The sequence below is a fragment of the Cydia strobilella genome, chromosome 7 (assembly GCF_947568885.1).
Source record: "Cydia strobilella chromosome 7, ilCydStro3.1, whole genome shotgun sequence".
NCBI classification, from domain to species: Eukaryota; Metazoa; Arthropoda; class Insecta; order Lepidoptera; family Tortricidae; genus Cydia; species Cydia strobilella.
Genome location: NC_086047.1, coordinates 13617178 through 13631652, shown reverse-complemented (window position 1 = coordinate 13631652; position 14475 = coordinate 13617178). Strand labels below are relative to the sequence as shown.

The following is a 14475-nucleotide window of genomic DNA, read 5'->3' as shown; positions in this document are numbered from 1 at the left end:
TTTTAACACACGAGAAGTAAAAGACATTTGCACCCGTGTGTAACACAAAACTTTTCCCCTCTCTATAGCGAGGAAAGTGCAACATCCACAGGCGTTAGATCATCTTCATCAACTGGAATCACTCATTTTTTACGATATTATAACAAAAAACTGGAAATTCTGTACTTTTACGTGAGAAGTTTTTAAGTAAAATGTTTGTTGACACTGTTGACATTTCTGACGTATGAAATGTCAATGATGCGTTTTGAAATTGCATCGACTTAACATGTGCGTTCAGAATTATATTTAACATAATTATTAAAAAACAAACGTTTATTATGGAATTTTAAGGTTTATGACTTAAAATCATTAAATAAAGCTAAATCTGGTATTTTTTATTAGATTCTCAAACCATTTATTTAATGATAATTAATATAGAACGAACCATTATTATGAGCGTTTTACGTTTTGTTATCTGTCAAGCTACTTAAACACGCTCCATCCAAGGTCAAATTACTTTCCCCACTAGTAGATAAAATGCGTTTTTCCCCGCTTGTTTTAAAGGATAAAAGACGTCTTTCCGAGCTAGTGAGGGGAAAAATACATTGTTGTATGCAAATACCTAACTAAAGTAAGAACATATTATATTAATAAATTATACAATAAATTTAATTTCCATGGACACAATATTCAATAATAATGGGTCTACCAATATGAGAATAAATATATATTATATTAAATTGTTTAACAAACTCAATTCACTTGGCCTAGTGTTTCCTTTTGTTTGTTTGTGTACGAATTTTCTCCAAATCTTCCAGACTGGTAAATAATAAGATAGCTTATGTTCTACCGTAGGTTTTTTCTATCAATAAAAACGTTAGTGATGTTTAGCGTATTTCCTCTTATCCACCGGAGAGAATGTGTCCAGAGATGTTGCATACATACTATAATTACTAGCTACTAGCTAAAAGTTACTTTTTGTTGTAGTATTAATAAAAAAAACCGGTCAAGTGAGAGTTCGTTTAACTCGCGCACTGAAGGTTCCGTATAAACTTTAAATTTTCTCATGTAACTATAACTACTTATTTATTTATTTATTAATTGCACAAAAGATCCCTTTGGGTCAAAGTGTAGGCGCAAGGGCCCCGAAATTTTAGATAAAAGGTTTATTAGTAACCGTAATTTCTAAAAGATTTTTAGAATTAAGCAACAATATCCAAGAACTAACGAGGGCAATTTATATTTCATTTCAACGGCAGATGACGGTGCCAACAGCCCAAGCCAGCTTATCGGGATTATTTTTAATTAATCATCCCTATTAGCCCCATTGCATGGTAATACCCTACTAATTATTTGTGTCAGCTTATGGCAAGTCATTTCCAGAACGATTTGTGGTATTTTAGAATCGTATTTCAGTCGAGCAAATTTTGTGTAGGTACCTCCCTAATGTATATAATAATCATAGAGTAACTTATACTAGAGCGGTACTGTCATAGTAAATTCTGTAACCACAGTAAATTCACTGCCATCTGTCGACACACTTTAAAACTTAAAATGAAGATTTATAAAAATACGATAAAATGTATTTAAATATGGATAAATGATTTTTTTTATTTGCATTAATTATTTTTATGATTTTGACCCATGTTCTTTCACTAATATGCGTTAAAATTGTTAAATAACAAACGAAACCGTCAACGCCATCTATACGACAGTAGGCCAAAGCTAGTAGCGCCCTCTAATCGAGAATCAAATTTTCTTGATTTTCGAGGCACGTTTTTTCCTTAGACTGTATCCATCTATTACGGAGTTATATCTATCTTTGATAATAATATAATTACCTACAATGTATGTACCTACATATTGGAATTAGTTTGGTAATTTGTAAATCTATCGATAAAATTGACGTACGGATGTAACAGTAAACATTTATTGTGACAAGATCGTCCCTAAATTGACCAGACACGATATATAATATAATATAATATAATAATAATAATATTGTTTATTTCAAGTTTTAAACTCATACAATAAAATAAAATAAGGTAACATAAAATTTAAAAATACATATTAATTTTAAAGCTAGGCTTAAGCACACTTGATTAAACCAAAAACCAGCCACCCTTTTTACCCTTTACAGTCTACATCAAAGATATACTTAGCTGTTCACCCAGCAATAGGTGTGCTGGTATTACGTTGCTAATACAAACCTAAGTACTTACATTGTTCTGATACAGTAATGGAATCCTGCTCTTATTTGTGTTATGCGATTCTGCAAAGCAAATGCAACCGGATAAAGATTCTGATTTACAAAAGTGTATTCGCAGTCTGTAATTGGAACAAATCCGGAACAAATGACTATGAAAGGCGTAATTTATTCGAGAGCCAATTTATTTAAGATCTCTCTCTCTCATTTCTCTCCGATCTTTTGGTAAAAAATACGAGTAGTTTAAGATACGGTATTATTATTTTGGCCTAGTTTAAGAGGGTTTAGTTTATAGTTAGGTTTAAAGAATTTTATTACTCATAAGAATATTACAATTCACTTACATGAGTACTTATACTAATAATTAATTAACTTGACGAGTACACTTTTATTTGTTATATTATATGATATTAAGTGCAAAATTAAGTTTTTGCAAAATAGACAAATTGACACTCAAAATATGCAGTATGTGGGTAGGAGACATTTATATTGGTCAAATTACCCTGATTATGACCTTAATTTTACCCATGCTGGTCAAATTAAAGACTTACACAGACTAATTTTGTATTAAGCAGATACTGCAAATATTTATTTATTTCTAAGGTTACACAGACGTTTGATTTTTTTGCAGGTATGTTCACACCTTCACCGAAATTCGACATGTAAATATTAAATGACATAATGAATCTTTCCAAATTTACTCCACTCCCATTTCTTATTACTCAGGAGTCATTCTATTTTGTACAGCAAGATAATATTATGTATAATATTGAGCAAATGTAGGTAATAAAATGAATACCTACAGTAAAGCTGCTCACACGGACGCACGAACAAGTGTAATGTTCTACAGGATTTGCATGTCTGTAATAGGTAGGTAACCACTAAAGAGCGATTATGTACAGGTACATATTCAAAAATTCTATATTTAAAATTTATAATATTATTTAAGCTATAATTGTTAGGTATGAATTACGATTTAGATGCGAGTGTACTTAATTGTCGTAGGGTACCAACATTTTCATCTCTCCTGTTCGGAAAGTTCACCTTTCATAGGCTGATAGCCGGGTGGAAAGTATTTTTTTTATTTGTACTTCGGGCAAGGGCTAACAGCCATATTATTCAGTTAAAAGCTCTCATATTAGCTTCCGTATTTTTAGACCAAGTATTATCGAAATTAAATGTCAATTGCATTGCATTATAAAAAAAATGTTAATAAAACAATATAAATGGCGTTTATAAAATATTATCAAATATGTTACATTACATTTATTCATACTGTTTCACTTTTTTTAAGGCGTGTATAGGTACATTAAGGCCGCTTCAGACACATCCCAGTTTAAGATCGGATTGTCTATGGTTTTAGTTTTTTTTCCCGATAAAAATGTAATGGCGCCAATTCCGATCCCTAATTATCTTTACCGTCAAAATAATTTGTTCTAAAGAAACATACCTATTAATAAACCTACCTACATTTCTTGTGTTTGACTTTCCTCATAATCGAAATGAAAAGTAGTGTTTAACTCGGGTAAAAATAACTAACTATCTCACCATCGAACTATTGACAGAATAAACTCGAAATATGGTCATATGGTTCACTTTCCACTAACATTAATCGCATCGGCCCATTATGTTACTAAAGAAACGTGAAAATAGCAGTGACGAAAAAAGAGCGATATACACCCTGGCTCATTTATAGTAATTTCACGGACCATATATTGAACTTGTCATCGCAAATGTCAGAAGTATATTGTTACGATGAAGGTGCCTCATTGCAGTTCAATAAATTAACTGTACAAATTTTACCAAGTTCGAAATTATTTAATAATATCGCAAGTTGGGATTTTTCACACTTTAAAATAATTAAGTGGGCTTATCTGACCTTTAAACAGAGCCTCGTAAACGTAACGTTAGTAATAGCACAGCACAGCCAGAACTGCAGTCTTAAGCTATCCTAAGGACTTGTTCAAAGAACTAAGGCCTAGTGGCCACACTAGCACCCTTCACCCAACCCGAGACACAGGCGGCCAATATGTGACGATAAGAGTATCACGAGGAACCCCTATCTAGATCGACCCAACAAGCCTTTTGAGCTTTTCAAAAGCTATTTATTTTCAAGGGGAGCTTTCAAGGAGATAATGATAATAGAGCGCCCATCATTTAGGTACTCATACGATACTTGCATCTGATTTAATCTTAAGGTACTCTTTCTTTATTTTAATGGATTAAATATTTATTAACGAGAGTTTTGGGTATTCACATTCGAGCACGAATGTTCGATTAACACTGGTGGGGTATTAATAATATATGGCACGTATTTAACCGGTTAACTAATTAATCGAATTTAGGTAGTAAAAAAACAGAAATGGGTACTAAAATTAATAGATTAGTAACAAAAACGGAGTCTTAAAATATATCAATATGAGTTGTATTTTTTAATGCCGTTACAGCTTTTGTTTATTTTTGGACAGGTACATATTATCGTATTAAAATCTGCTGTTAATAAAATAATATTGCTAACACAATATTATAGATTTTAAAGATAGAATGCCACTTTTATACACACGTTAACGTTAAAAATATTTCTTCGATAGTAAAGTTATTACCACTGAATAAAATATAATATCTTATTTCATTATAGTCTATATATTATATAATATATTTAGCTATAAACAAGACCAAGTGCGGGTAAGTAGTTAGAAAAACTCGCGCGGCTAGAAGATGTTGATGTCAGCTTTAGCCAGTCTTCTCCGAGACCACGGGGACAACGACGTCCTAGAAACGTCGGAGGTAAATCATAAAACTTAAATACGTGATTAAGTCCCGTTTGACAATTTAATAATATTTAGCTATAGTCTATATTTATGTTATAATTTTACCAAAATGTTGATATATTTACATCACATTACATATACGTTAGCGCCGCTGCTTAGTTTGCCAGCTAGGAACGGTCGTTGCAAGTTTGTGTTGCAGTTCTCCCATTCCCGAGTTTCGAACGTACCGAAGTTCCGTATAACAAGCTAATTTAACTGACGAAAACATTCCCATGATTTTACAATTTAATGGTCTTAATATAAATATTTTGTAGCTGTTACACTTTAATATTTTGTAGCCGTAGGGGTTAATTATTTAAAATATAGATAATATCGGTTCGAAGGGATAATATCGGCTCTAAAATTTAATAAAAGAATAGTACTTATTTAAATAAAATGGTGTTATTTTTCTGAGGCTGTTCCTAAATTTAATAGATCACGACTGCCGCTTAACTAATTTTACCAACGAAACAAAACTGGTCTGAACTAAAATAGCATTTCTTCTTCAAAACTTGACGAATAATTATCCATATTCCCTTTAAAAAAAAAGAACAACATATTCTCTACTCTTAATTAATTTAATTAATTTTATTTTATTTGTTTTTCTTTAAAAGAGATATAGATACCTAAAAAGAAAATCAAGTTACTATAATAACAAGCCAAATTTAGACTTCTAGGAACCAATAACTTATTGCTACAGCTACAGCTTCAAATATCCTCCGTGTTCCAGTGGGTGTCGTTACGGAAACTTAAGGGATTTGCGTCGAGGCGTGCTACGAGCTACGTTAGGGCAATCTGTCCAACGACATTACATCCAAGATGGCCACTGGGAATAATCTAGGGCTAACTGGCCAATTCGAACAATGATTTAGATATCAACTAGATATCCACTAGATATGAAACAGAAACGATAACGAGATATAAATACGGCTTCAAATACATTGACTAGAAATTGAATGATTTCTTGGAAGATAAAAATGATCACGAATGTTATTAGTTTTAATTGAATTTAATGTTAATGTTAATGATCACGAATGTTATTATTTTTAATCGAATTTAATGTTGATTATTAGTTTTAATTATTACTCACCTTATTATTTTTATTCCATCTATTTTTTACCAATACCAATTCTTATTAAACATAACTATTAAATAAACTAATATTATATACCCTACTTTTCAATGTTAAATTTAATTGTCAATAATATCTCCAAGACAATAATAAATTTGTTGCAGTATCATTTTAAATTACAATCTCTTAACCATTAATGGTCCAGTGGACCATTAATTGTCATAAGACCTAGTTTATATAATGATTACATTAATACTAATACCTAGCATACTTTAGATTTAAGACTATTGCTGTGCCCTACCAGGGTCCATGTGAAACCCACTATGTATGCTCCACCAAATGTAAACCATGGATGCAATAAATAAATTATGAATTATGAATATTTAAGAAACTCATGTCAAATTTGACATTTCCGCGATTCCGAATGTCCTCTTGAACGATCTCTTTAAGATTTGCTTAAGATATCACTTAGACATCCAATGGATATCTAATGATGGATATCCCAAAACGTCACAATAATTGTAGCGTGAAATGACAATTGGTTTCTCGAATCGAACTGCAAAAGATAACTAATTGAGAACTAAATTATAACGTATCTATTAGATCTCGTATTGTTCTCGTATAATAAGTATCACCTTCGAATTGACCGGTCAGAAAATGTCACATACATAGTTCACTGTTTGCCCTTTTGCCACGTTACAAAAGTTGATAATTTTTCAATGGTTGTTAAATCTCCTTTGATAAGTACGTAAAATGTGTTCAAAATGTAAGAAAAGTAAGAAAAATAACAAAATATAAGAAAATAGTACATTTCGATGCTAGTGCGGAAAGTATCCGCACGTGTATCGAACGACGTTTTTTAATACAGTTGAGAAAAAATAAGAAAAGCAACAAGTAAGGAATGGAATTCGAAACTTTTATATTATTAATTCTGTGACACTGACATCATTGACATTGACATTATGAAGAGGTGTTTTTCTAGCTTTTATTCGACTAGAATAGATTTTGTTATTATTATTGAACCCACTTCAATGAAAGTTTTTTTTTTTCAAATGCATGTTTCTATAAGACAGAAACAATTGTAAATATTAAAACATTGTACTATCATTACCTAAATATCGGTATTTACGATTATTTGTGTATCGTATATTTATAAAAACAATATCGAATGTTGTCTTTGAAAACTTAAAACATTCTTGCAGTACGAAAATACGCCTCATCTTTGACAGGCGTTCCGTTCCATTCAGACAATTTATTAAGAACGGTTTTTCAACATTAAAAAATAAACGTGTTATAATACTTATAATGATGAAGAGGTAAGTAATAAAATATTAAATATGCATATTTTTCGTATTCTTACATTAACAGTAGGTTTTTATGTTGATTACGACGTTTAAAGGAAACACGTAAACATTTAAAAAAATTGGAAAAGTAAAAAGCACTAGTTCGCGAAAACCAACTTTCCGCACGCTAAACAGCCACGAAAAGTAGCACTTTTTGAGCAAATGTATTAAAAAAGTATTTATAACCCGACCAAAATTATTTAAACAAGGCACTAGACGTGGGTGTACAGTGTCTTAAAGGAGCCCCGAGTTGCAGACTTCTTTGTTTTACAAGTAAAAGGGTTAGCAAAGATCAATATGAAAACTTGGTCTTGAGCGGATGTGGTTGTTTATAGGCGTTAGATAAATAAATCACTCAAGTTTAACAAAACATGCAAAATCTCTTCCTCCAATTTTAACATTTTCACGTTCATATACCTATTAAAATGGATGAATAATAACAACGAAGAAAATTTGCATAGGCATAGGCATACTTAGGCACCAGTGACTAAAAACAGTCAACAAAAGTGCAGAGTAAACGGATTATCAGAGATTTAGGATAGATTCGGTAAAGGCATTCACAAACTTAAAAAGAAAGTGGTTTTGCAGAGATCATCGCGGATGATATTATGCACGTTTGTACAACCCGTTCGTTTAAGTAGGTAAACGATGATTGATGTTATTATATACATATATATATACGTAATAAAATATTCACGTCCACATCAATTATCAGCGCTCTAAAACTATAACTAAAATAATAGATGTAGCTCGATAAGCGGCCTAGTTAAAGTGGGTCTGCACGACTGGGCTAGTCATGTCTGCCGCAAAGAAAAGTGGGTTAGGTTAGGTTAGAACTGTGACCCTTACAGAAACGAAATGCTATCAGAACATTGGGTTAGGTTAGGTTAGAACTATGACCCTTACAGAAACGAAATGCTACTAGAAACGTGGGTGGTTTTACCTCATTTTAGTTAGGCAAAAGATGCTGTCTTTTTCATTTCATTGTCTGGAGTGCACCATCAACAATAAGTAACCTTTCAACGGCATCCCCCATTGAAGTCGGTTTTTTTTCTTAAAAATTATTTTAAACTGTATTATAAATCATAATTTTCTTTAACCTTTGGTTAATTAGCGTACATTTATGTTTTAAAATAATTCATTTTTCACACAGTCTTTAAACTCCTTTGTAGGGCTCCGTATTTTCACTTTGTTATTTTTTTTAATTCTCTTAAAATAAGAATTGCATGACCGGCCTTGGCATAGGCCTTGAAGACAAGCCGATTCCATAATATACGAATGCCGACGCCCATAATCGACTCGTAAATGAGAGGCATTGAGATAAATGACGTCCGACCAAACAAACCCGTAACGAAGCCCTTTGTGACGGCCAAAACTATACATATAGTATAGATATAAGACATTTACCAGTATGTATACCTACTTGCTTATTTATAAGGGATTGAACACGATGAATGTGTTTCCCTAGTTTGAAAATATATGCCTATGTTATTATAGTTCTTGTGTGTTTAAACGGAATGCTTAACAAATAGTGTTCTTGGCATTTGGGAGTCATACGCGAAATCGAAACCAAACCGTAGAGGCTCTTTCGACAATTAAATGAAATGCAAGGGGTACACCGGACGGATGCTATCGGCGATACAAATAACTTGTGCTCGCAGGTGTTTACATAGCTAGGTGGTGTGTGCTGAATCTACGCACGATTATCCACATAAAAAATCACAGTCACCAATTATTATTAAAACAAATTAGTTTAATGTTTTTAGACTTATTGCTTGTTAAAAAATATAATTATTTTTTATACAACAAACATGGGAACTTTTTGGGACTAAGAAAATATTGGTCTTATAATGAATACCTGTTAAAATAAGAATAATAATTTAGAATACGTTTTTCACAGGATTATATATGCGCAGCTAAACTATGAGAACTGTACAAGTAAATAGGTCATACTGAACAACTACCTATTACAATGACTAACATACATTTTAAACTCTGAGTATGGTCACATATAACAAAATCATCCTGTAAAACTAGCAGTTAAAAATGGAGTCATGGGGTATTTTTAGGTCGGTACAGGTTAATCTAATCGATACGGAAGTCAATAAACTAACGCTGTGGACGAGCTAATGCATTTATGTTGCATTGAACATGCCTCGGTGTAATTTAACTAGCATAACCCAGACATAAGTATTTTTTAAACGTTGGTTCGTTGTCGATGACAGTATGTAATTAAATTTTAAAGGATTTAATTAGCATGTACATCGAAAATTATGTTTCTATTGAGTGATAGTACTTATACACTAAATTTATAAATTGTGGCAAGTATTGTGATATAATATAATATAAGCGCGTCGGATATTAATCGTTCGTTCATTTTCAACTCGCATTCGGCGTAAAGTGAAATCTAATATAAAGTTTTAATGCCTAGTTCCATAAACTGAACGAGTTCAACTTTTGTGTGAAGCTAAATAGATGTAAAAGTTACGTGAATAGGTATTCGGAAAGGGTTTTCCCGCAACCATTTAAAGCAGTTACCAGTGAACGCATAACTTTTACTCCTAGCCATGGGCAAAGGTACAACTTTCGCCCCATAGGCGCGTGGGAATGTTCTATCTGCCTCACATGATATTACCTACTCCTATTTGCGCCTTCAATTTATTACTTTACCTTTACGTAAATGTAATGTAATGTAATATAGTATGGGATTTCATTATCCTGATCTGCAGAGCTTAGTGAAAATGTCTTGACAACGACGAAAATTAAAAATATTATGCCGTCTTTATGAGGAAAATGATTACGTACACGTTTGTTAAATTGGTGAGCTTGTATTGAGTTACTTTTTATTTACTGCCTAATAACAAAATAACATTTATTTGGTCCAATTCATGAGGTACGTAAATAGTTAATTAGCGTACGTAATATACATATTAAGATTGAATTAATAATACAAGGTAACAAGGCCTATTTATATCTTACAGATTAACTTTACAATATACATATTGTAACACATAAAACTAAAACTATAAAGTCAGGAGACAAACTTAGTCCCAATTTTCCAAAACATATCCTATACAAGTCTTAACTACATCGACTAACGACAGTTTAAATTAACCTTTGTTATGTATCTGCCTATTATTTTAAGCGTAAAAAAATGTGATCCCGTTGTTAAGAAAAATTTAACATATTATACTAATTTAAGAGTCCCCGGCAAGCTCGGCCGAATTTCACCTTCCTATACAAACAGAGTTTCGTTTTAATTTTAAACTACGTGTTGGATTGAAATGAAATTTTGCACATACAATGACATGAGGTATATAGGTTTGTAATAAGTTTATATACAACAAATAAAATAAAGCAAAAACAAGTTTTATATGAAAAATTTAAGTTCGCTGTTTTTTTTACTATGGTATTTGAAGCTACATAAACTAATTACCAGGCATCGTAAACTGCGAGCGAAATACATTGAAATGACGTATGACAACCAGTTAGTTGGTTAGTACTTCAATGGATTTCGCTCGCAGTTTACGATGCCTGCTAATTACAGACCTAGATATACCTTATCCTATTGTAGGTACAAAGTTTCAGAGCAATCTAGCTAGCCGTTTTAAAATGAGAGCATAACTACGTTTATATGCAGAACCGAGCTTGCCAGGGACTCTTAACCATACATTGCATGGGGTTTTTCAACCCCCTGCAATTTAATAGTTGTATTCAGCTCAGATGCTGCCATTCTTTAATTTGCTATTGCTTTACATTGCTACTGATAAACAAAGATAAGAAATCAACAACTAGATATTTGCTCAATACGAAATCGTACCAATTTATTTAGTGTGCCGGCTATATCAGCAGAAAAGTTCTACAACGTACGACTTTGAGTTCAAAACAACCAGTTAAAGCACATACCCCTAAAAGTTAACGATACCTGGCAGAGTCAATACTGGAAGACGTTATCATCAGTGGAACTTACCTGTGAACAAAAGAGAAGAACATTAATATTAAGAGCAAAGGAGTCGACTTCAACGTTTGCAGTCTTACGCAGAATGTATTGAAAATGTTAAAAATAAATAACTTTTAGTATATCTGTTACCGTAAAAACCCGTCTTAAGTGAAAACGCGTTTTCCCTATTTAGACTAGATTTCCGTATCACCTTGGTGATAACTAGTTTTGACTAGGGTTTTTAAGTCAAAACTAGTTCTCGCAAAGTTTTCACTTGCTGAAATCTAGTTTTAATTAGGTAAAACGGGTTTTATGTACCTACAGGTTACATGTATATACATACTTTGTAGTTAAGTAAATTAGACATTTAAAATAAACAATTGGTCAACAAATTCCTGATAAATATTGCATAACGTGACACCAACGCGTTCTGTTTTAGATTTTTTTAATTAGTACTTCAAAGAGAGCCGTTTTTTGCTTACCATTATACCACACGCCATTTCAAAGAATTTTTAATTTAGGTCTGACAATTGGTTCATTTGTTATTTAAAGTGCTAACAATTAGACAGTTTTATTTTTAAATCGGTGGCAGATTTTTCCCGCTGCCAACAAACAGTCGCTCAATAAATCTACTAAGAATGACTAATACGTGGATTAGTCTGAATTACACGTGTACCTAGTATTAAAATGGAATCAAGGCTCACTGACAATCAATAAAAATATAAACCGTGTCCTCCCAAAATACTGCGCTCTGTTCGTATCATGGCCAAGTATCTTCTATCTTGAGATATGGTTTACTGCACTTGGGTAACTCTTGTAATAAAACCGGCCAAGTGCGAGTCGGACTCGCGCACTAAGGGTTCCGTACCATTACACAAAAAACGGCATAAAATCATGTTTGTTGTATAAGAGCCCCCCTTAAATATCTTTATGAAATTAAATGTTTTTTTTTTATATTTAAGTTGATTGAATGAAAGGTAAATTGCGAATTACGGTTTATGACGTATTAAAAAAAATTACTTACTAGATCTCGTTCTAACCAATTTTCGGTGGAAGTTTGCATGGTAATGTACATCATATATTTTTTTAGTTTTATCATTCTCTTATTTTAGAAGTTACAGGGGGGACACACATTTTACCACTTTGGAAGTGTCTCTCGCGCAAACTATTCAGTTTAGAAAAAAATGATATTAGTAAAGCTCAATATCATTTTTGAAGAGCTATCCCTATGGATAACCCATACGTGTGGGGTGTGGTGTGGGGTATCTATATACCCCACACCACACCCCACACGTATGGGTTTGATGAAAAAAAAATTTTTTTTGAGTTTCAGTTCCAAGTATGGGGAACCCCCAAAATTTATTGTTTTTTTTTCTATTTTTGTGTGAAAATCTTAATGCGGTTCACAGAATACATCTACTTACCAAGTTTCAACAGTAGTTCTTATAGTTTCGGAAAAAAGTGGCTGTGACATACGGACGGACAGACAGACAGACAGACAGACATGACGAATCTATAAGGGTTCCGTTTTTTGCCATTTGGCTAAATGGCTAACCCTAAAAATGACATATTTATTCTACAAAAGAAATGTGTTCGATTTATTGCAAGAGCAAGACATACTGATAGTTGCAAGCCTTTATTCAATAAACTTGATATATTAACTTTCCCTCAGAAAATTTAAACCTCTTTAGAAAAATATATAAAAACTTGCCCCGAAACCATCAAAATAAATATGAGATACTACCAAAAATCCCTGTAAAAACCGCCTATTATAATAAAAGCTTATATGTAATGGCTGCTAAATTATTTAACAAATTACCTGACTCAATCAAAGATCAGAAAGTAAATCTTTAGTAAAAGTATTTAAAAAAAAAGATGCCTTACAATGTAAATGATTTTTTCAATATAGATTTCTTTACAAATTTGTAATTTTATATAAATAAATAAATAAATAAATATTATAGGACATTCTTACACAGATTGGCTAAGTCCCACAGTAAGCCCAAGGAGGCTTGTGTTATGGGTACTCAGACAACGATATATATAATATATAAATACTTAAATACATAGAAAACACCCATGACTCAGGAGCAAATATCTGTGCTCATCACACAAATAAATGCCCTTACCGGGATTCGAACCCAGGACCATCGGCTTCACAGGCAGGGTCACTACCCACTAGGCCAGACCGGTCGTCAAAGTATGATAGCACTTGCCTTATTTTTTCTTACTATAATATGTTTTATTATTAAAAAGCAAAATATGGCAAATGAAAACATTGTAAATAGTGTAAATACATAGTTAGGTAATATAGATTTAAGTAAACAAATATTGTACGCCTTAAGGCAAATTATAGTGACTCCACTAAAATACATGTCATGTAATCCACCTTTCTGTAACAACCTATAATTATGCAATAAATGATTATCTTATCTTATCTTATTAAACTGCATACATACTGCGTTTTCAAGGAGTTTTATTATATTTCTCGTTAGATTTAAAAACCGCTTTATAGGACAAAAATCGGTGCAAACCCATTTTATATATTTTATGAAGACAAGATGATTAACCTACTTATCAAAATTTTGACCTTTAAGTAGTTATTTACTTAACAGAAGGGCGAGAAGGCTAAGCTAGCGCTACTTAAAATAATAAAGATTGATCGTTATTAGCCCTAATACCACAGATCAACTAGCTAAACAATTTTAATGGCTGAACTGGCGTGACCTATATATACCTAACTTCGAGACTACACTTTCTAGTAAGTTATGAAGTTAGGTATTTGTAGGTAGGTATTTCTTGATGTAATGGGTAATTTTATCGGGTTCATGTAACAGGTGATTTCACACAGGCGAAGTTACAAGCAGACGCTAGTACAACATAATTATGTACGTTTTTACTGATCTATCGCTAATTTGTTTTATTTTATTTGTTACACGCGCTTCACCGGTCCTAGAAAAATGTCACATTTAAATTTAAATTTCTCGTGCAATAGATAAGATATTAATGTTTATCTATTCACTTTCAGCCGCTTTTGTCAATCCCGTCCCGAGTTGCGGCGAGTGCTCATGTATATTCACGTCAGACAGTCGTCGGCTACTGTGATTATCATGAGCACATGCGAC

General features: G+C 32.4%; 1 protein-coding gene and 1 long non-coding RNA gene across 11 annotated transcripts in view; both read right to left on the bottom strand.

Annotated features, from left to right (window-relative positions):
• Window positions 1–14475, bottom strand: part of LOC134743219 (3',5'-cyclic-AMP phosphodiesterase) — a 597682-nt gene that overhangs the window by 216869 nt on the left and 366338 nt on the right. The gene's annotated exons all lie outside the window — the stretch shown is intronic.
• On the bottom strand, window positions 12423–12891 carry LOC134742782 (uncharacterized). 2 transcript variants are annotated; one of them, XR_010127966.1, is made up of 2 exons: window positions 12630–12891; window positions 12423–12549 (listed from the first exon to the last, which is right to left on the bottom strand). It is a non-coding gene; the product is annotated as an uncharacterized LOC134742782 (long non-coding RNA). The 2 variants fall into 2 exon arrangements; XR_010127965.1 differs by having other exon boundaries at window positions 12644–12891.